The sequence below is a fragment of the Myotis davidii genome, unplaced genomic scaffold (genome assembly GCF_000327345.1).
Source record: "Myotis davidii unplaced genomic scaffold, ASM32734v1 scaffold217, whole genome shotgun sequence".
Taxonomy (NCBI): domain Eukaryota; kingdom Metazoa; phylum Chordata; class Mammalia; order Chiroptera; family Vespertilionidae; genus Myotis; species Myotis davidii.
The window spans coordinates 8,165,536-8,175,984 of NW_006290034.1; the positions used below are offsets into that span (position 1 = coordinate 8,165,536).

Below are 10,449 nucleotides of genomic sequence, written 5' to 3' on the forward strand. Positions count from 1 at the left end.
TGCCTTGTTTTTCTCTTTAGCACTCGCCACCTTCTAACACACTGTTATTTATTTTGTTCATCAGTTCCCCTCCCGCCGCACCCTGGCTAGGGTGCGCTTCTCAAGGGCAGAGGCTTTGTCTGTTTCATTCCCTGCATATCCACGGAGAACAGGCGTGTGTCTGCACCATCACCCTCACCCAGTAAATATTTGTTGAGTGAATAAATGAATGAATGTTTTGGCCGTCATTTCTCCGGGGGGGCGCACATAGGTGAGACTGTGTTTCCTGGGTCTTGTGGGCTTTCGGGTTCAGGGTTAACGACCGCGGGATGAGAATACTTAACAAAAAGCGCCAGGTGTTGGCTGCAGCTTTGTTGATAATCGTGGCAAATTGGAAATCATTTGAAAGAGAGGACTAGCGAAGCAAATTATGGTGCATCTCTGTAGTGGATATCATAAATCCATTGAACGAGCAACTTGGATCTATATTCTTTTGGAAAGATGTTTATGCTATATTAGAAGTGATCAAATAAAATCACAGAATGCGGTTTTTTAAAACAATTCGGGGCGGAGAGGGGGGAGGGGGCACTAGAAGCATATGAACAGAAAAATGCCTGAATGGTACCCAGTGCAGTGTTAATGGTGGGTTTTTCATTTCTTCTTTAAACCTTTTCATATGGTCTGATTTTAAAACCATCATAATAATATGCAGGCATTATATTTAAATTGGAAGAAAAGGGGTATTTTTGTTTTTTCAAGGAAACCTCCTGGGAATTCCATCCTGCAGGATCCCAGGAGAGTGGAAATGATCTAGCTGAGTCCTGGCGTGGCCCTGAGCCCATCACCTCCCCCACCCCGCTTCCCCGCACCTCCCCGTGGCCCCTGGGTGACGTGAATTATAGTTGACTGTCACTGATCCAGGCAGCCTGGAATTAACTTGCGGGGGTATTGATTTCAGATGGTGGTCAAATTTAATAGCCAGCGGTCCTTACAGAGGCTTCCCTCCATCCTTTCTCTTGACGAGCCTGCCTTGGACTGCCAGCTGACTCTCATCCATGAAATCCTCCAGAACTGCTGCCTCAGGGCCTGAGGCGAGATCCTGTGCCCGAGTGGGAGAGTGGACCCCAAATTCCACCCCGAGAGGTTGAAATGGACCCGACGGGGCTGGTAATAGAAGCTTTGTGTGGGTGAAGATGCCTGGGAAGTCACAGTAATTGGGGGCTGAGGGAACTGACAGCATAGTGGTTTTAGCCAAGGCCCCCAGGGCTCTGCTGTGACACCAGGTGTCCCGGGCGGGCTGGTGTAAGAGTTCCACACTCCACTTGGTCATGCAGGTTCTGGCTTAGTTACCAGCACCTGGAATCAGAGGAGAATGCGGGTGTTTTCCTGTAGAGATATGGTGTCTACTGGTCGGGAGATCGGGGGTGGTGCCGGGAAGCGGGAGGTAGCAACCGCGTGGACTTAGTAGTCAGACTGACTTGGGACAAGTTCTGAAATTCTCAACTTCAGTTCCATCAGCCATAAAGTTGTGTTATTAAAAGAGAGGAATAGCCAAGCCAGTTATGTGCTTCACACTGTCTTCAACCATCCATGAAATTACAAAATGCCTCGCCAGTGCATGGCACATAGTAGGGGTTCAGGAAGTGTTTACTCTTCTATCACTGACCACAGGTGATTGACGATTCCCATGAAAACCTTCTCCACTCACAGCAGCTGGACCCTGAATGGGGGTTTTCCACACCAAGAACGCCCCAGTTCTCAGCAGCTACCAACTGGGGGAACTTGGTTCAGTTCTGACACTAACTCCCCAGAGTCAGTGCAGACCCCGCAGGGTGAGGGCTCAGTCCCACCAGACTGTCCCCACTTCCGATGCCCGTTGCCAGCAGTGGGCGCCCAGGTGCCCCGCCCTTCTGCCCAGCGTGGCTACACATCAGGAGCCCCCAAACCCCTTCTTTGGTTGGATCATTCGCTCACTGTCAGGGCTCACAGAGCTCAGGGAAGCACTTTACCGGGGGCAAAAACCAAATATATATTTTTCATTATATCACAATATCGCAGTGGGCCTCAGACCGTGCACAGGCGTCATCCTAGTTTCTCATAGCCTACGCAGTTATGGCTGGTTTACGCGGTGGCTCTGGAGAGAGGAGAGAGACACTGTATTGCGATGCGCTGAGTGCCAGGCACTCGGATGCCAGGCTCACGTCCTGTCCTCACAGCGCAGCATTGCTGGGAAACCCCGCTCACCGATGAGGCCCACAGAGGCCGGGACTCACCCAAGTCCGCGTAAGTGGTAGAGCTGGTGTTTGAGTCCTCGTCCACGGCTCCCAGAGATCACTACTGTAAACTGTATTCAGGTTGTTTTCAATGGGAGAAATAGTATGCGATCCTGTTACCCTGTTCTTTTGGGGGGTGAGGATGGTCGTCCCCCTAAGAGGTTTATTTATAGTCAAATTTTATTTCAATCATGAAGCTCCCAACTACTCAGTGGGAGTCTGAGTCTGGATACATAATACATAACAGGGGCTCATGTTTTTTGAAAACTTACTGTGTACAGAGCTAGAATATACACAGTATGTTATCTAGTGCGTTATCTAGAATAAATGGATTCTCCTTTCATCTTTCACAAGGGCACGCAGTAGGCACTCTTATGCCCATTTTACAGATGAGAAAACTGACACACAACGAGGCTGAGCACGAGGCAGTACCTCTTCACAAGGCCCGGGGGAGGCTCAGAGGGCGGCCTCTTGCCCTGTCCACAGAGGTCTGTTCTCAGGGTGAGGCCCCTCAGTCCTGAGGAGGTGCCCAGCCCCTTGGCCTTGGCCGTAGAAGGGCAGGGGCCAGGCCACGGGGAGCCTCTGAGCTCGGGGTGTCGCAGCTGAAAGAATGTGGCTGAAGCAGAGCTTAGGTCACATGCTCTAAAGGAAGCTTTTGTGACCGTGACTCACCAAGCGACAGTCTCACATGTGGCACAGTTATGCAAATTTTCTTCCCCGGAAAGAAAAATCATTATCAGACTAAGAAAAGACACAAACAAAAACAATACATAGAGGAGTCGGGAGGCTTAAAAATATAAATTAAATTTTACAGGGTGGAGGAAAGATGATATAAAACTACACTTCAGTATTTCTTATTACAGTGCAGTCTAAAATGGTTATCGGTTATAAAAGACGGAATTGGTTTTCCGCAGGCTCGCGGCACACAGGCGTATTCTGCAGGGGCCCCCCGCATGCAGATGGAATTGTTTAAGGAATGATCCTTGGAAGTAAATAAGCAACAAACCCTTGGTCCCAGGGCTGCCCAGACCTACCTTTAGGTTCTGCCCAAATGATGGAGAACATGATCTTAAAGGGCCAGGACTTGTGAAAAGCGGATCTAGTTCCCTAATACAATGGCCATCCAGTGTCATCAATCACACAACCCTAGCAGTAAACATTTCTAGACACGTCCCCGATATAAATACATTTCTTCACTTATAAATTATAGATAAATGCCCCTCTAGCATTAATTAATATCGCCAGGCTTGATAGCCACGGCGTGAGGTCTGTCCTAAATGCCAGTGGAGATAAAGGCACTCGACAATTTCTAAATTTGATTTTGCCCACTGCTTGTCTGGTCTGATTAGATGGCCGTTGTTTCCAACCTCATAGGACGGCGTTTCTGATAATGAGCATATTTCAGGAGGGACGGTGCCGTTTTCTTGCTGTTCTCTTGGATTTGTGTTAGTGTTACCTTCAACACGCTCTGCTTGGCAGGGTTCTTCTAAGCCATTCCCCTAGCTTCTGTGCTTTTAGATGAAATGAGGTAATACTGCCCTGGCCTGTGTGGCTCAGTTGGTCGGAGTGTCATCCCGGAACCAAAAGGTTGTGGGTTCAATTCTTGGTCAGGGCACATACCTAGGTTGCAGGCTTAATAGCCAGTTGGGGTGTGTGTGGGAGGCAGCTGATCAATGTTTCTCTCTCTCTCTCTTTCTCTCTCTCTGTTGCTCTCCCTTCCTCTCTCTAAAGTCAATAAAAATACATATCTTCAGGTGAGGATTTTAAAAATTAAAAAAAAAACCACATACACACGAAATAATACCATCTGTACATCCTCCCAAGTAGCACAACGAGTTATAATACTCTGAAAGCAGATGACTGAAGAAAGGTACAACCATCAAGCTGTGTGTGTGTGTGTGTCACTCCGTGACATGGTCACCATGGGCCGCACCAGGGATGTGTGTGTGTTCGTCTCCTTGGCCAGATTGTCGGTCCCTGAGGCAGGGCCCACACGGCTCTGCGGCCACAGTGCCTAGCATGGCGCCTGGCAGAGCAGGTGCCAATAAACGCTGAATGAACACACTCTTGGGATCATAATAATAACCTCTGAGGACCCACCGAGATGCTATAAGGAAAGCACTTGGTCAGGGTAATTGCTCAGTAAATATACATTTTACTGCAGAAGATAATTGCTCCATCAGTGAGAGCAATTTCATTATATTTTTCAACAGGACTTTGTCAACTGCAAAACGCTACGTTAATTTGTGGTTTTGAACTCCCAGTGTCCATTGCAGAAACGAATCCCCGGAGAAAATCAGAAGTCCCGGCCCCGTGGCCACTCTGCGGGGTGAGGAAGGCTTTGGGCCAGGGCTTGGCTCTGTACCCATCAGTCTGTTCCCTCCACCCTTGCACCCCCGTTTCTGAGGTCAGCGTTACAGCACCCTTCCTAGTTCACCTGGAGCTACTACATCCATTCCATTCCATAGAAATAGTCTGACCAGCAGCCCTTTATTCACCGAGGCTCCTCCCAGTTTCTCCACCCGCCTTCAGCTGTCCTTTCTAGAACATCCACTGAGTTTGGCCCCTCTCTCAGAAACCCTGCCCCTCACAGAGCAGAGATGAAAATCCCTTTCCGTCCATCCATCCAAAAAATAATATAATAGGGACCTGCCGTTATTGTAGGTGCTGGGTACCCAGCAATAAGGAAACAAGCATCGACCCCTGACCTTGCGGAGCTTACATTCTAAATAAAATTTGTAAAATAGGTGGTGTCCGAGGGTGACAAATGCTAATTAAAAAGTGTAGCAGTCAAGAGGGACAGAGAGTTTGGCGGGATGGGGGTGGGTTGCACATGTTAAAAGGGTGGGCAGGCGAGGTTTCCCTGAGAAGGCAACACGTGCATACACACCTGAGGGAGAGGGTGCGGCCAGGAGGGGAGGACCGGCTGTGGACCGAGGGAACAGGTGCAGCGACCGGAGGTGGGAGGAGCTTGTGACCGGAGGAGGGGGCAGGGGGCCATGAGCAGGAGGCCACGTCCGAGCTGGATCGGGCAAGGGCTGTAGGCTCTGTACTTCAGTCTGAGACAGGAAGCCAGGGGAGTGGAGTGACCTGAACTCATCCATGTTCTACCCCATCCTGCTGCTGCCCTGTCAGTCACAGCCTCCTGGGGAGGAGGGACCATGGAAAGCAAGGAGGTCAGGGAGGGGCGTTTCAGTGACCCAGGCGAGAGCTAGTGGGGTTTGGACCGTGTGGTGAAGTGGAGCCGGTGAGAAGGTACCAGATTCTGGAGATCTTCTGAAGGTAGAAAGTGCGGGACCTGCTGATGGCTTAAAAGTGAGGGTGAGAGACAGAAGCGCCGAAAACGGAGGCCTGGGCTGAGACCTCCCCTTTTATCCTCCTGGAGAGACTCGTGAGATGTGTGTGTGTTCTCGCAGCTTTTGCCCTGAAGCAACGCAGGTTTCTAAACTTAGCCTTTTTTTTTTTTAAATCATGGCTCAGGGCGCGCACGTCTTGAAAAGTAAGTGTATTTGAAGCTTCCGTCGAGTCTAACCGCACATGAAATATAGGATGTGTGCCGATTCTCTGCAATGAGTATCCATCTCGAAAACGCCTTCTTCCAGAAGTCCTGTCTGCAAAGTGAGAATTGCAATTTTATTTTTCCTCGGTTGTCTGATTTAGGTCCCATTTAAGCCTGGGGCTCGTCTTTGAAAGCCCTGTAAACATTTCCCACACCTCCTCACATATTACCAAAGTCATTCTGAATTCAGCCTACAGTAAAATTAATTACCATGTCGTGAGGCTGTCACATTTCAAGAGAAATCATAAATATTTACTCAGACCTGATTCGCTGTCACTTTGTAATGAAACAAATAGGCAGCCAATTTCTTTGTATTATAGCACATTCTTTAGTTGGAAGGGTTCCATGTAACTATATCATTAAGTTTTTTGGAAGACCATTTCCAACACCCAGAGAAGGCAATCAATCAACGTATACCTTCAAAAATCCATAGGCCCATAGAACCCACATTTTCCAGTTCCTCCTGGGACGGTGCGATGAGGTCGGCAGCAGGGGAGGTGGAAGCCAGGCCTGGGAGTGAGGGGACGCACTAGGCGTCTGGGAGGTGGGGGGAGGAAAGATGCCTGGAGAGCATGAGGGAGGTCCTTGCCCATGAAGGCCGGGCAGGCACCACAGGCTGGGCCCTGAGAGCAAACCCCGAACTCACCCTGTGGCCGGCCTGGAGGCAGGCAGAGTGGCGTCTGGAAAACCACGCGGACGGACGGACAGTGTGGGTTCCAGCCCCAGCTCTGCCATCTGGGCACCATGTGACCTCAGGAAGGGAGTCTCTGTGCCTCACTTTCCCCGTCTGTTAAAAAGCACCAGCTTCCCGGGTTGTGATGAGGACGTAAGGTAAGGGGTTCAAAACAAGGCCTAACGCACAATTGGTACTTCGTAGTGAATATATACCTACAGCTGGGTGATAGATGATGATAGATAGATAGATAGATAGATAGATACAGGGTGGGGCAAAAGTTGTTCCTATGGAAAATAATGCAATATTAATAACAATACAAAAAAACTGTGTCTTGTGTACTCACAATTGTAAACCCACTTTTGCCCAATCCAGTATAGATAGATATGCATCTATACATACACATACACACATATACCACATACATGTAAATACACAGACATAAATATACATATATAGTATATAGTCTATATCAATATGTAATATACTACGTAGGTACATTTATAGTATATATATCACAGAGTATAACACATGGCACGTATGCCATGTCTATAGTGTAATATATACTACGTAGAGTACAGGACAGGATAGGATATGTAATTAACTTGAGTCAAAAGGACTGACTTTGGGTTCCCCGCTCTGTCACTGTGATCTCGCCTCTTCCCCTCAGCTTCCCGGGGATTTTACCCGCAATCCGGCCGGGAGCTCGTGAGGGTTAAGTGGGAAAACGTGGAAACTTGCTGCGACGTGTAAGCAAGTGCAGACAGGTGTGGGCTCCCTCCTGCGGCTGTTTCCTGTCCCTCTCCTCCTTCCCTTCCGCCCTCCTCTCCCGCCTGGTGGGTCCGACTTGCTCTGCGGTGGGGCTTTCATGGACCTGGGCCTGGGCCCGCTGGCCGGCCACTCACCGCAGCAACTGGTCACAGGGCCACTGACTCAGGCCGACCGCCCCTGCCGGGCCTCGTGTCCTCCTCCTGAGCTGCCCCTTCAGGACCGTCGAGCAAGGAGCAAGGTCTTCCGAGGCCGGAGCTGACGTGTAAGTTGAATGCTCACACTGATGGTTCTGTCTGTGCTCTGTGCCGGATGACTAAAGTAACGGCTACAAAGGGAGCTGACGGCTGCTGGGCGTGGGGAGCTGGGGGACTGCACAAGGGGAGGCAGCCTGGGAGCTTCGCGGTGCTGGTGTCACTGTCCTTAGCAGGGGGCTGCGGGGCCGCTCCCTCCCCTCCCAGGGCAGGGAGGCGAGTGGTTAAAGGAAAAGGATGTTAAATCTGATGCTCGCTCTAGAGCAGGGGTGGGCAGACTTTTTGACTCGAGGGCCACAATGGGTTCTTAAACTGGACCGGAGGCCGGAACAACAGCATGGATGGAGTGTTTGTGTGAACTAATACATGTTAACACTGCTGCTGGTGAAGGAGCAGAGGGGAGACAGAGAGCGGTGGGGCCCGGCTGTTCCTCCCCAGCCATTCCCCGAGTTGGGAAAAGAGTTTTTCTGTCAATGTCTTGTCTGCCTCCTTCCCCCCCCCACCCCCCCTGCACTGAGCAGCTTCGTGAGCGATCACTGATAGGGCGTACAGTTCCCCAGGGCACGCGTGCAGCGATGATCCTTAGTGAGTCTCTATAGTTGCACAACCACCACCACAGTCCAGTTCAGAACAAGCCCATTGCTCCAAACCGAAACACCATGCCAGGTGCGGTCAATGCCCACGCCCACCCCTGGCCCCAGGTGTGTCCTTTGTAGAAATTTCATCTGAATGGACTCGTGCCTTGGGGTCTGTTCTGGCTGCTTCAACTCCGCACGAAGCTTTTGAGGTGCGCCCATGCTGGTGCAGGCCTCGGTGGTAGTTCTCTCTTACTGCTGATGAGCGATCTGTGACTCAGGTACAACACACGGTGTTTATCTGTTTACCAGCTGAGGGCCTGGGAGTGTGTTGTCTTCCTTTTATAATGTCCCACGTGACCGAGGTGCAGCCCACTTCTTTGAGGACGCTCTTTATTCATCTTTCCCAGGAATATTCCTTTGCAATGGACCTGGGCTGCATGCCGCAGGCCCCTGTGACACACATCCTGTAGGGCCCCCGTGACACACCTGCCACAGGGCCCCGTGAAAGTCCAGCCTCTTCCAACACAGCAGCCGAGAGTTCATTCTGATCCTGTAACAGGCATCGCTCGCTAGAGGGGACCCCAAAGGCTAGCGCCGGGAAACCATCCTTTCTCCAGTGCCTGGTGCCCGCAGTAAAGGACTGTCCAACTGCAGTCATTACAGGGCTGATGAGGCCGATGACCTCCTTGGGGCATGGGATGCCTGCGGCCACTGTCCGTCACTGCTGGTCGCAGGAGGGGCCACACAAGGAAAGCCACGAGGTCCCAGAGAGCTGACTGCTGGCCATTCACAGTGGACCAGCCACCTCAGCTGCTTAATCACGCATTTGATCAGCCAAGCCAGCTGGCCATGGAGTAAAGGGCAAGGGGTTTAATTGACAGCCATCGTGGCCACGTGACTCCTATTCTGCTAAGGGTGTTCTACCTGGTGCTTAAAACCTGACTTTGAGAACCTTTCCAGGGAGAGGGCCACAAAGAACATCGCTGGGAGAGCAGCTAATGCAGCGCCTCGCATGTCCCGGGCACAAAGCGGGGTGGGCTGGCCGGGGAGCAGGTGCGCAGGCGCAACACCAGGGGTCTCCCCACCAGCGGGTCTCCCCACCAGCTCCGTCAGCCCAGGAGTCAAGAGTGGCTGCTTGGGGGAACTCCTAGTTAAACAGAACAGCTAGAACCCGTGTTTTCAATGCTGCTTCCTACCAAGGCCACTAAGCTGGTCGCATTTAAAGGGGTTTTCTACACCTACAAGAACCCAGAGAACGGGAGGGAATTCGGCAGATACTAAATGTCTACAACATTGAGACACTGAGCAGATGGACCAGAAGTCACTGGAAGGAAGCAGAGAGGAGGAGGTGGGGGAAGCAGGTCTGTCTGGACTGCAGGCCCGAGAAAGACTCGGGAGGTGGGGGCACCGGGTGTCAGGGCCAGACGAGGACAGGGGGAGGGATGGCTAGAAGCACTGAGACCCACCCCCTTCTCCGAAAAGATCCACATCCTTACTCCCCCCTTCCCGCACCCCCCAGCAGGTGGGGGGATTCACTCTCTCTGGGAGGTGAGCCAGTCAGGTTCCCTCGGTGGAGGCACCGGGTCAAACTCTTAATGGCTGTCGCCTCTGCCGAAAAGGGGGTTTGTGTGAGAGCCGGTGAACCCAGAGCCCAGCGCCCTCCTAACCCCACCCCCGCGGCTCCGGGGCCAGGCCAGGCCGTGTCCTTGGGGAGGCTTCCTCTCCGGGGACCCTGACCGGTGCCACCTGTCACTGGCCTGGGATGAAGATGTCTGGGTTTCTGTTATGAGCCTGGTTGACATTTTGATCTTTCAGACTAAGCACATGTGTTACCTGGGGGGCGGGGGGGAGGGGAGGATTAAAGGTGAAAAGAGTTAAAAAGGAAAGGCTGTGCTTGGTAATCCGTGGCCCTGGCTTAAGCTCCGTCTCCGCGGCTCACTGGCGGCATGACCTCGGGCAGACCTCTCTGAGCCTCGGTCTCCAGGGTGAGGTGGCCGTGAGGGCCTCACGAGGGTTAAAGACTCGCGGGGACGTGGAACGGGCGCGTTGGTCGGTGCTGACTGGAGGGGCCTGTTGTTGGGACTTCTGCCTCTTCTTTCCTCGCTTCCCCGGGCGCGGCGCGACCCTGATTGAGTCGGGTTATTGCTCCAATAAAACACCGGCGGAAAACGCGTTCTCCTGGAAGAGAGTGTTTGCCCTTTTAATATTTTATCCCTGATGCGCTCTATAAGGCACACGCGCTTCGGTGTTTTAATTAAAACCTCTTCCCGGTGCCGCGTCTCTGTCCACGGAGGGAGGTCGGTTCCATCGGCTCCTCCTTGGATCGACCCTCGCGGGCGCCCGTGCGGGGCTGGCTCAGCGCTTC

General features: G+C 52.0%; 1 long non-coding RNA gene across 1 annotated transcript in view; it reads right to left on the bottom strand.

Annotated features, from left to right (window-relative positions):
* LOC107182984 overlaps positions 1–10,449 on the bottom strand; it is a 16,608-nt gene that overhangs the window by 551 nt on the left and 5,608 nt on the right. The window contains exon 3 of the long non-coding RNA XR_001513762.1: positions 4,733–4,740. This is a non-coding gene — a long non-coding RNA (uncharacterized LOC107182984). The remainder of the gene's footprint in view (positions 1–4,732; positions 4,741–10,449) is intronic.